This window comes from Scylla paramamosain, chromosome 3, assembly GCF_035594125.1.
Source record: "Scylla paramamosain isolate STU-SP2022 chromosome 3, ASM3559412v1, whole genome shotgun sequence".
Lineage (NCBI taxonomy): Eukaryota > Metazoa > Arthropoda > Malacostraca > Decapoda > Portunidae > Scylla > Scylla paramamosain.
The window spans coordinates 26,528,022-26,540,521 of record NC_087153.1 but is presented as its reverse complement, the minus strand read 5'-3'; the positions used below and the strand labels follow the sequence as shown (position 1 = coordinate 26,540,521).

Below are 12,500 nucleotides of genomic sequence, written 5' to 3'. Positions count from 1 at the left end.
TCACCTCGTAAACAGACAGATACTCCTGGGACGCGTTCTAACTGCTGTTACACACCCATTTGTGCTGCGGGGATAGCGATGTGTACGGGCTGGCCATCCTCAGCCAGAGGGAACTACATCTGCAGGGGGACCTTCAAGTAACTCCCTTGCAAGGGGTGGTTGCAGGCTTTCCAGCACAGCGAATCTGTTACTGCCGTATTAACAGACGTGAAACGTATTGGTTTGTATAAACAAATTATTCTTCCTTAAATGAAAAAAAAAAAAATGATGAGGGTTAACTCATTACCTTTTCTGTGAATCTGTAATGGTGCTATGAAGCTAATTTCTTTGACGTTATTTACTTGATTTTTTATTTTTTTTCGTCAACGTCATTAAAACGCCCGTCGTTCGCCTACACTTTCTGTCCACTAAACAAACACAGTTCCGCCAAATAGGCAAAGAGTCGCTTCTCTGGCTTGAGAGATCGTAGACGAACCAAACTGGGGATGAACATGCGTTCATCCCCAGTCGCGAAATATAAATTTCTTGAGTACAGGTTATCTTTGTGGCCTAAGAGATAATCCCAATTTTCTCTGAGAAATGTGACTACTGTAGATGATTCATTGCTTCATACTTTACCAAGGATGATCGTTCCTTGGTGAGTTGGAACTAAAGTTTAGATTAAGAAGCAAAGGCTTTCAGAATGTAATCATCAGACTGTAATCATCAGCAGACAACGTATAAGCGGATATGGAAGTGAGAAGATGAAAATTAGGTTAACAAAAAGAAAGAAAAAAAAATAAGACGTTAAATATACTGGACAGCTGGTGGTAACACCGGATCGTAGGGGATGCGACATGTCAGTAGCTAGATGGAATGATGGTTTTTGGAAGACAGTGAGTGAGTGAGTGTGATGTGGAAACGTTGGTAAATTGTGAGAGCAGGGAGAGAGGGAGGAAAGATGGAAATATAATGTAGGAAGGGAAAGAGAGGGAAAGGGAAGGAAGGGAAGTTGACTACAGGCAGTGGCGAGAGAGAGAGAGAGAGAGAGAGAGAGAGAGAGAGAGAGAGAGAGAGAGAGAGAGAGAGAGAGAGAGAGAGAGAGAGAGAGAGAGAGAGACTCCATTTTCGTATCGAAAATCTAATTGGGAGTGAAGACAATTGCAACGTCAACCTCAATTACCTTCCTGTTCCCCACAGGTGATTTCCCCGCCTCATAAACCACACTTGTCTCTCCGTCTTCTCTCTCTCTCTCTCTCTCTCTCTCTCTCTCTCTCTCTCTCTCTCTCTCTCTCTCTCTCTCTCTCTCTCTCTCTCTCTCTCTCTTTTGCTCATAGGTAAAAATAAAAAGGGAGATTGGAGGAAAACACGTTTGTATCTACATGGCACCAAAACGATTCCAACAGCTTATGATGCAACACTCCAATCTTTCACTCTACCGCTCCTGGACGAATTCTTAAGTAGCAAGTGTTATCTTATTCTAAGAGAAACAACCATAGAAAAAAGAAAAAAAAATGTTGGACTTATAATTGAAGGAAGAAACTGAGGAATACTCACGTTAACCGTAAACTTGTGCGACGGCTGGATGTTGATAGGTTGCTCGCGCTCCGTGGGCACGTAACGGTAAAACTCAGTTCCGTTATGGTACCACTTGAGAGAGTAGAGGCGGGTGGCGCTCAGATCGTATGAGCAGCTGAGTGTTGCCTTTCCACCCGCGAATGAATAGTGCGGTACGTCCACTGAGCGCAGCAGGTCCCGCGCTGCCCCTGTGGCACCTGCAGAACACCAAGCACCCATGGTTAGCTATGATGCTGCACACACACACACACACGCACACACACATTAGGCATAATGATTAAAGGACAACGATTAAGTGAAAAAGAAAAAAGACAGCAAGAGGAGAACGAAAGTTACAAGAAAAGAATATATATATATATATATATATATATATATATATATATATATATATATATATATATATATATATATATATATATATATATATATATATATATATATATATATATATATATATATATATATATATATATATATATATATATATATATATATATATATATATATATATATATATATATAAAACCAGCACACATAATCACAAAATGGGTAATTATACTATACAAAACTCCCCCGTGATTACCCACAAGGCTGCCCGGACTTTGCAATCAATAGCTGGCGGCGAGGCTCTGGGTGAGCCCGGCGCTGGCCGAGGCAATGAGGCCACAGGAAGGCCCTTTGAACCAGGACAATGAGGCAGTAATTAAATCATGATGATTACCTGTCAGACCGTCCACCCACCCTGCACACGGGAGCAGCATGACCGGGGAGGACATGATGGATTTTAATGAAAAAGCCTTTGATCGATAATAAAACAAAAGGAACTTCATAACATTTTCTCCTCATGAAAAGGAGACTCATGATTAGAAAGTTTATCTTGTTTTTCTCTTCTTCCTCCTTTTTATTTACCTTCTATAAAATTAAAAAAAATACATCAGTAAAAATAAATAAATCAATCTAATAAGCAATTAGATCAATTAATGGATAAATAAATAAAATAAATAAATAAGTAACATTTTCTATTATCATTTCGATGTATTGCACTACTACTATTACAGCAGCAGCAGCAGAAGCAGCAGCAACAGCATCAGTAGTAGTAGTAGTAGTAGTAGTAGTAGTAGTAACAGTTTGACTACATTCAGCCTGTTCCTAAAATTGTGACCGTTCTAATCCCTCAAACTACCGTCCTATTGCTTTAATTTCCTGCCTATCTAAAGTTTTTGAATCTATCCTCAGCAGGGAGATTCTTAAACATCTATCAATTCATAACATTCAATCTGATCACCAGTATGGGTTCCGTCAAGGCCGCTCTACTGGTGATCTTCTGGCTTTCCTTACTGAGTCTTTGTCATCCTCTTTTTAGAGATTTTGATGAAACTTTTGCTGTTGCCATAGACATATCAAAAGCTTTTGATAGAGTCTGGCACAAAGCTGTGATTTTCATGCTACCCTCCTACGGCTTCTATCCTTCGCTCTGCAACTTCATCTCAAGTTTTCTTTCTGACCGCTCTATTGCTATTGTGGTAGATGGTCACTGTTCTTCTCCTAAATCTATTGACAGTGGTTTTCCTTATGGTTCTGTACTGCCACGCACTGTCTTCCTATTATTAATCAATGATCTTCCAAACCAAATTTCTTGCCCTATCCACACCTGCGCTGATGATACCACCCTGCACTTTCCCGTCTTTTCCTGGACGTCCAATCCTTCAGGAAGTGAAAAGTTCACGCAGGGAAGCCACAGAACGCCTGACTTCTGACCTCCCTAAAATTTCTAATTGGGGCAGAGCAAACTTATTATTGTCAATGCCTCAAAAACTCAATTCCTCTATCTATCAACTCAATCCCCGACAACTATCCCCTTTTATTCAGTGACACTGAACTGTCCCCTTCTTCTACATTGAACATACTCGGTCAGTCCTTTTCTTATAATCTAAACTGGAAACTTCACATCTCATCTCCAGCTAAAATAACTTCTATGAAGTTAGACGTTCTGAGACGTCTCCACCAGTTTTCCTCACCTCTATAGCTGCTAACTCTGTACAGGGGCCTTATCCGTCCATGAATGGACGGACATATCTGGGGGGTTCTACTCATACCGCTCTTTTAGACAGGGTGGAATCAAAAGCTTTTCGTCTCATCAACTCCTCTGCTCTAACTGACTGTCTTCAGCCTCTTTTTCATCACCGCAATGTTGCATATCTTACTATCTTCTATCGCTATTTTTATGCTAATTGGTCTTCTGATTTTGCTAACTGCATGCCTCCCCTCCTCCCGCGGCCTCGCTGCACAAGACTTTCTTTTTTCTCTCACCCCTGTTCTGTCCACCTCTCTAATGCAAAAGTTAACCGGTATCCTCAGTCATTCACCTCTTTCTCTGGTGAGCTCTGGAACTCCCTGCCTGCTTCTGTATGTCCACCTCCCTTTGACTTGAACTCCTTCAAGAGGGAGATTTCAAGATACTTATCTTTTATTTTTTACTACCGCTTCGGACCCTATTCGGCGACCGGCATCTCAGTGGGATTTTTTTTTTTTTATGCCCTTGGCCGGTGTCCCTCCTACATAAAAAAAAAGTAGTAGTAATAAAATAAATAAAATAAAAAAATAACATAATAATAATAATAATAATAATAATAATAATAATAATAATAATAATAATAATAATAATAATAATAATATCGAGAAACAGAGCAATAATAAAGAAAATAATATACAATAAACACCGTCAGTACTGCCAAAAGCCAAAAGTACACCGGTAGTGATTTCGTTTAGTATACTAAGGCCCGGTTTACACTAATCCGTTTTTACGGATTCCGTTTCCGTACACTGTCCAACATTGACGTCACCACCGTTTCCGTTTGAGCGACTGTAGTAGGAACTTGGCTCTGTTTCTGCCTACGCTTGAACGGACGCAGTCGAGCGGAAGAGATGAACCAAGTTAAATTTATACGGAGAGATGGGCAGTATTGCACGTACTGATATTTTGAATGTCCTAGGTATGATATTCAAGTACATGAAAAAAAAACGTTATTGAATTACGTCTTTGTAATGTAATAATGCTATATAGTAAATTAAACATTTTTACACTTGGTGGAAAAGAAGAGTGACTGCGGTCCCAGCGTTAGGTGTGGCAACACCGCAAATAATATGAACACAAGCACAAAGATGGACTGGACAGGTTTCAGCCCAACAAACTACAGAAACTCAACAATCCTCACTCAGCAGCTATGGTAATGACAGTGTATTAATAATTGATAACCAGACAACCGGAAAATACTAATATAGCCTCCCTCTCCACCACACCGTGCATTGATACAGCAGACACTACTGCCCTCCCATCGTGCCTTGTAGGATTCCCTAGCGTGTAGTTACTTATACTTCTTTACTGTGCAATAAATGACACTCTTCTCCACATCACTGGCCTCTCTTCGTCAGCTTCGAGCAGTAAGGTGATATACGAATTCCTTGTCGAGGACGTCTCTCCTCCGCGCGGCCATGTTGACAAACGTAGATACGGAGATGGTGGCCAACTCCTCCGTTCAGTACGGACTATGAACGGAGACGGAATCCGTAGAAGTGGACTAGTGTGAACCGGGCCTAAGATCTTAAATTATCCACCACTATCACCACCAGTACTTACACTCCCCTCAATTCAAAGACGCAGCGGCTTAATCTTTCAGTTGGGAATATGAAGCTCACACCAAGGGAGCTGGTATTTATCACACGCATAGCTTGCACTGTATTGCGTTGTGCCCGTGAGCGCTTGCCACCCCACCATCAGGCTAATCAATGCAAATTATATCAAAATGCAATCACCATGTTGATGTGATCGACAATTCCAGTTCTCTATCTCTCCTATCTCTATCTTTCCCTCGCTCACCCTCCACATCCACTTCTTCCATTATTTTCCTTTTTCCTTCATCACACTCGTCAACCACTATGTTACTCATGTCTTTTTAAACACGTACTCGTACATTCTCTCTCTCTCTCTCTCTCTCTCTCTCTCTCTCTCTCTCTCTCTCTCTCTCTCTCTCTCTCTCTCTCTCTCTCTCTCTCTCTTTTTTTTTTTTTTTTTTTTTAAACAAATATTTACAGAAAGGCTTAAAATTCCACGTTGAGTGTGGAATTATTTAAAAAGCCTATGTTAGTATTTTTAACAGGAATAACACTATACATGCTTAACATAAAGATTATAATGTTAATACAATAAAATAATAAAAATTTAAAGATCTCTCTCTCTCTCTCTCTCTCTCTCTCTCTCTCTCTCTCTCTCTCTCTCTCTCTCTCTGTCTCTCTCTCTCACTTGCTACCATTCATTTTGTTACTTATCCTTACTTTTCTCAACGTCCTTTCTGTTTGCACACCATTTCGTAAAAAAGGAGAATTAAATATGCGGACAAGTAAAGCAGATCATCTTGACAAACAAAAAAAAAGACAGAAAAATACAATGGGACTTAGGAATGGAAGAAAATAGGAAGATAATTAATGAAAAAAAAATGAATATAAAAAGCGAGAAAGATGCAAAGAAAGACGAAAGAAAAGCGGAAAGAGCAACCGGAAATTAAAGAAAAATAGACAAAAAGTCACAGAGTAAGAGTACAGCCATTATAAAAAGAAAAAAAAATATAAAAGAACGAGAAGAGAGACCTAACACACACAACAAAAGCCTGTGTGTGAGGGCTGAGGGCGCTAAGAGAGCCTCTAAGTCGGAGTGGTACCATCGTCGGTTACAAAACAAGGCGGAACCCTCAAGACAGGCAAGAGGATGGAAGGTGAGAAGAAAGCCACACGGATTGGGAAACGGAGAAACTGTCAGAGGTGGCGGAACAAGAGAACAATGGAAGAGGAGTGGCAGGTGACGAAGGTGGCGTTGTCGGTGGCAGGACGGGAGAGGTGTTTAGTCAAGTCAAGCCTTACATGATTCCTTTGTTTATCCCTGTCCTTTTTTGTAATCGGCTCTTTCCACCATTAATATTCTACCTTGGAAGACTCGACGAGAAGCCATTCTATTGGATGGAAGGAGGTAATAGCATGCTGTTCCTCTCTCCGCTCCAAGGAGATGCGCCTCAAATGGGGAAAGAAGCAGTGGAGGAAAGAGATACGATTATGGTCTTGGTGGTAAGAGGAGGAGAAGGAAGAGGCGGAGGAGGAGGAGGAGGAGAAGGAGGAGGAGGAGGATGAGGAGGAGGAGGAGAGACAGCTGTTGTGTCATTACTAGTAAAAAATAACACTGCGCAGCCATTCGTCAGATCGATCTGCTGTTTTGAATTTCTTATCTTGGCATTAGTTTTTTCACCATTCACTTTTCAGATCTGCATGTATCCCATTTTTTCATCTATGTATTTTTATGTACATTGTTATATATTTTATCACTTTTCACATTTAAAGTATCAGTCCGACCTAATGAAGAATCACGGTCTTGCGTCATAAAAGCAGCACTAAGATCAGCAGCAGCAGCACGAGAAAGGCACAGAAACCAGCACATTAGTGATTTACGCTTTTTTTTTTACTTAACATCGATCAATCTCTGAATTGTAACTCTAGCAAAACTCTACAATGGGTTTAGAATTATAGTAATAATTTAATGGTGAAACATAAATGTGCAAAAAAAAAAAAAAAATCCATAACTATTTGGCTACTTAACTTCTTTTTTTTCAAAATCTATCAATAGTTAATTTCATAATTTTCTTTTTTTTTTCTTTTTACATAAAGAACTTCCCTGTTGTACAGCTTTATGAATAAACCATCAACCTATAAAAAAAAATTATATATATATATATATATATATATATATATATATATATATATATATATATATATATATATATATATATATATATATATATATATATATATATATATATATATATATATATATATATATGACACATGAAATGACTGGCAATTAGCGGTTGTTTCTTTTTATACTAGAATTTCCTAGGTGTTGCTCAGTTTGCTAGTCAGATAACCACAACAACAGCAGAAGTAGCAGCAGGAACAACAACAACTCCAGCACCATCATCAACATCAACAACAATAACAACAACAACAACAACAACAACAACAACAACAACAACAACAACAACAACAACGACAACAAATACAACAACAACAACAACAACAACAACAACAACAACAACAACAACAACAACAGTAGTACAGCCTTGAAGAAATATAACATCCCAGTTATAGCCTACTTAATTAGGCAGCGTAGTGTCAGAAAAAAATGTACTATAAAAAAAAGGAGGAAGAGCGAGGCTAGTGAGAGACGAGGCGATAATACTTTGTGAAAGATTCTTAAGTGTGGTGAGGGGTTATTTGTAATGGGACAAGTGGACAGCTGTGGGCCGCGGGCAGGCTCCGCTACACCATCATATTTGGTGCCGAACCCCACCTTGTCATTGACGTGGTGTGTGTGAGACTTGGTGAGAGGAACGGACTTGTAAGTGGACACAGAGAGAGAGAGAGAGAGAGAGAGAGAGAGAGAGAGAGAGAGAGAGAGAGAGAGAGTAGAATTATATGAGTTAAAGGCTTTGATACTACATTACACCAGAACGTTTAGTCATGATGAACTTTCGCGGACTATGCAGAATACTCATACACGAGTGAGTTTTCATACCAGTATCATATACGTATTATCATCACTCACTAAAGGTAATTACCAGGCTTTGTAATACGCTAATACAAATGTTGCTCTGTGGCTTGTTATATTGACCATATCCTGTTATGTAATGTTGGCCGTGTACGTCAAAGGATAAATATTTGTCAGGTTTACACTTATCGTTGAATATGTGTGCATCTGTTTAATTCCTCTCAATTGTCACCAGTCAAGATATTAAAGGAAATAAAAGCGGTTTCACCAGATTGCTATCTTCTATACGACAGACTTAACAGACCAAACTAAACCACATATTTCGGGCAGATCAACGAGTAGCTAACATAACAGGTGCAACATTTTTTTTTCTATACTACGGTTTTTATTCTCTTCTTTCTTGCGTCCGATATATATTTAGCCGCAGCACATCACCACCGGAATCTTTTGCATTTTATCTCATGCACTTTATATTTCTGTGCGGAACCATGCCAAGTCTATTCTCCAACTAGACAAAAACTCCTTCATTAATAGAAAGTGTCAAAAAACTTTCAAGATCTAACTCCCCTCGTGACTTCTAGCATCTAGCCAAAAACATCTCCAATAACTTTGCTTCTTCTTTCCCTCCTTTATTTCAACCAGATGGCACCACTGCTATCACATCTATCTCTAAAGCTGAACTCTTCGCTCAAACCTTTCCTAAAACTCTACCTTGGACGATTCAGGGATTGTTCCTCCCACTCCTCTACCCTCTGACTACTTCATACTACCTATTAAAATTCCTCGCAATGATGTTTTCAATGCCTTCGCTGGCCTAAACCCTCAGAAGGCTTATACACCCAATGGGGCCCCTCCTATTGTTTTCCGAAACTGTTCCTTCGTGCTTGCACCTTGCATAGTCAAACTTTTTCAACTCTGTCTGCCAACATCTACCTTTCCTTCTTGCTGGAAGCTTGCTACAACTCAGCCTGTTCCTAAGAAGGGTGACCATTCTAATTCCTCAAACTACCGTCCCGTTGCTTTAATTTCCTGCCTATCTAACGTTTTTTTAATCTACCTTCAACGGAAAGATTCCTAAATATCTATCACTTCACAATATTCTATCTGATCGCCAGTATGGGTTCGGTCAAGGCCGCTCTACTGGTGATCTTCTAGCTTTCCTTACGGAGTCTTGGTCATCCTCTTTTAGAGATTTTTGCGAAACTTTTGCTGTTGCCTTAGACATATTAAAAGCTTATGATAGAGTCTGGCAGAAGGCTTTGATTTCCAAACTACTCTCCTACGGTTTCTATCCTTCTCTCTGTAACTTCATCTCAAGTTTCCTTTCTGACCGTTCTATTGCTGTTGTGGTAGAAGGCCACTGTTATTCTAAATTTATTAACAGTGGTGTTCCTTTGGGTTCTCTCCTGTCACCCACTCTTCCTGTTATTCATCAATAATCTTCTAAAACAAACTTTTTGTCCTATCCACTCCCACGCTGAAGATACCACCCTGCATTTTTCTACGTCTTTTTATAGACGTCCAACCCTTCAGGAAGAAAACAGTTTACGGAAGGCAGCCACAGAACGCCTAACTTCTGATCTCTTTAAAATTTTTGATTCGTGCAGAGCAAACTTGGTATTGTTCAATGCCTCAAAAACTCAATTCCTTCATCTGTCAACTTGACACAACCTTCCAGACAACTATCCCCTCTTCTTCAATGACACCCAACTGTCCCGCGCTTCTACACTGAACATCCTCGGTCTGTCCTTTTTCTTATAATCTAAACTAGAAACTTCACATCTCTCTAGTTAAAAAACAGCTTTTATGAAATTAGGCGTTCTGAGACGTCTCCGCCAGTTTTTCGCACCGCCACCCCCCTTTTCGGCTGATAACTCTGTAGAAGTGCCTTATCTGTCCATATATGGAGTATGCTTCACATGTTTGGGGGGATTCCACTCATACCGCTCTTTTAGATAGGGTGGAATCAAAAGCGTTTCGTCTCATCAACTCCTCTCCTTTAACTGATTGTCTTCAGCCTCTTTCTCATCGTCGCAATGTTACATCTCTTGCTATCTACCGCTATTTTCATGCTAACTGCTCTTCTGATCTTGCTAACTGCATGCCTCCCCTCCTCCTGCGGCTTCGGTGCACAAGACTCTTCTTTCTCTCACCCGTATTCAGTCCACCTTTCTAATACAAGATTCAACCAGTATTCTTAATAATTTATCCCTTTCTCTGGTAAATTCTGGAACTCCCTGCCTGCTTCTCTATTTCCACCTTCCCATGACTTGAACTCCTTCAAGATGGAGGTTTCAAGACACTTATCCTTCAATTTTTGACTACCACTTCGAACTCTATTCAAAGACCGGGATCTCAGTGGGCTTTTTTTTTTTCTTTATTAGATTTTTGTTGTCCTTGGCCTATGTTCCTCCAATATAAAAAAAAAAAAAAAATCGTGCCATATTAAATATTGACAAAGTTTGCTGAAAAAGGCTGCTATGCTTGGCACCGGGGAGTTCTGGAGCTGATACGCACAGATCCAGACCGCATTTTTCATCTTTTCACAAAAACTAAATTTCATAGTTTGATGTTAACAATATATGTTTATGGCTTTATGCTATGCTTATGCTATACGTTCACGTAATGAAGATCACGAATACAACTTCTAAGTTGTCTTGATCATTATTTAACCAACACATAACAAATTCCAGTAATGGTACAATGATTCGTAGGAGTGAACTATAAATAATATGCTTTATCTCTGAATTATAGTACTTTACACATGCATTAAAGGTCTGTTCAAACGAGGCGATTTTAGTTGCACGACTGTATGTAGTAGCGTGAGTGCATAGAAAATTTAAGTCAGTAAGTAGTGTTCACAACTGGTCACTCCATATCCTCACTCACTTGAATTATTTCGCGACTCTAGTTGCTTGATCAGTCGATCAGTCCGCTGACTCCAGAGAAGTGCTTCACTGGTTACGCTCATAAACATACATCGAGATTCATTGCCATTTGAAGATGTTGGAAGAAAACGGTGGATTTTTTATTTTTATTTTTTGGTTCTGAAGACACGCAGGAAAAACATGTTAGTAACTGAACGGAACAGCAATACTTTTTTCTCTATTTTGCAACAAGTTTCAGTCATTTTAAGGCTATTTTATAATGCAAATTACAAATATGCATGAAACATACAAGCACACACGCTCGCACAGACACACACACAGATACACACACACACACATACACATACACACACACACACACACACACACACACACACACACACACACACACACACACACACACAGGATGAGGCAGTAGACACCTGTCGAAAGGATTATTACTCCCACTGAAGGCTCAAGCACTGGACTGGATTCGTACTGGATTAAGGAGTGCTGTAAACTTTCCATTGACCCAACTGTGACCTCAATGAACGTTTCCCTTTGTATCTCAAAACAAAAGGGGGCAGTCAGCCTGCTTTCTAAAGACTCTCTTCCTTTATACAACTGTATGTGCCCCTAAAATACACACACCATTTACTCAAGATTCAAAGCTCTATAGCGACTCCTACATCAGCTTAGGGGAGGGGACCACACATGTTCCTTGGTCGAGCTTCTCTTCTGATATCGACCCTAAGTGTTTTGATATCCTCCTCAACTTTTGTTCATTAGCTTCGGCAACATTCGAGACCTCAGATCTAACTTTAAATATGTGGAATACCACCTCTCATTTACTAAACTACATTATTAAGTGAACTTCTTTTTTTTTTTGTTGCCCTTGGCCAGTGGCCCTCTTACATAAAAAAAAAAATAATAAATAAATTAATTAATTAATTAAAAATTTTTCTTCACTGAAATGCAGGTGTATGAAGCAACTGACAGCAGCCCCTTCTCTCTTTCTTCCTCCTTTCTCTATCCTCATTTTCAGTTCAAAGTTGGATGTTGCGACTAAGTGCGCAACGACTTAATTTGCTCTCGTGCCCACGCTCTTGAATCTTCCGAATTTTCTGCGATCTGGCTTCGACTGTAGAGTACAGCTCAAACTATTTTTTTTATGTGTTATATACCTCTCACCTAACTCCTTTAATTATGAAAAGTTCTTTGACTATTTAACTTCCAAAGCGGAGCACATTTTCATTCTTCCCATTCTCGGATATCTCCATTATTGGAGACTTCAATGTAGCACATTCTGACACTCTTCCCTTTTGCGGAGATCTCCATTCTTCGAGACTTCAATGGTCATCACCAGCTTTGACTTTCCTCTCGTTTCACTAACCAGTTTGGTGAACTAGCCTTTAATTATGCTATTCTCCACGGCCTAGAGCAACTAGTGCAACACCCTACTCGTATTACTGACCGTCTTGGAGATA

At 39.6% G+C, this 12,500-nt stretch overlaps 1 long non-coding RNA gene across 1 annotated transcript in view; it reads right to left on the bottom strand.

Moving 5' to 3' along the window:
• LOC135093184 (uncharacterized) overlaps nt 1-12,500 on the bottom strand; it is a 129,608-nt gene that overhangs the window by 80,091 nt on the left and 37,017 nt on the right. The window contains exon 2 of the long non-coding RNA XR_010263254.1: nt 1,537-1,754. This is a non-coding gene — a long non-coding RNA (uncharacterized LOC135093184). The remainder of the gene's footprint in view (nt 1-1,536; nt 1,755-12,500) is intronic.